This window comes from Aptenodytes forsteri, unplaced genomic scaffold (assembly GCF_000699145.1).
Source record: "Aptenodytes forsteri isolate BGI_AS27 unplaced genomic scaffold, ASM69914v1 Scaffold82, whole genome shotgun sequence".
NCBI lineage: Eukaryota > Metazoa > Chordata > Aves > Sphenisciformes > Spheniscidae > Aptenodytes > Aptenodytes forsteri.
Window position 1 is genome coordinate 13,560,578 of NW_008795490.1, and position 624 is coordinate 13,561,201.

The window sequence follows — 624 nt, forward strand, 5'->3', positions numbered from 1 at the left end:
AATTAACATTTCAGGACACTTAAAACTAGAAGACTTTTTCACAGCGAGGCCACTGACTATGATATGCAAATGCCATGCACAAATCATTTGAAATGCTTCCAAACAGTAAATGCAATGTTTTACTCAGGTGGCATTTGATGGAGAAGATGTGCACTTACACAGATATTACAATATGATGTGTTGCCTTCAATGCTTCATTTGTGCCTGTAAGTTATACTGGATAAGCAGAACCACAGTTCATAATATCTCATCTACGCAGCTATGGCACAATCCTACACGTATATTCCATAATGCACAGCAGCTTCTACAGGGTTCTTGAACACAGAATGAAAAATGGGACTTAAAATGAATGATACATCAGTCCTCTAGCATATGTATGGTAGTAATTGAGCCTGTCAGCTGTACCGGAGGGCAGCAGAGACACCACCTGTGTGCGGTGTGACCAGGTGGATGATCTGCTCGGCCTGGTGGCAGAGCTGAAGGAGGAAGTGGAAAGGTTAAGGAGTATCCGGGAGTGTGAGAGGGAGACAGATTGGTGGAGCCACCCCCTACCATCACTGAGGCAAAGGCAGCAGATGGAGGCTCCACGAGAAGCAGAGGATCCCCTGCCCTCTTGCCACCAGG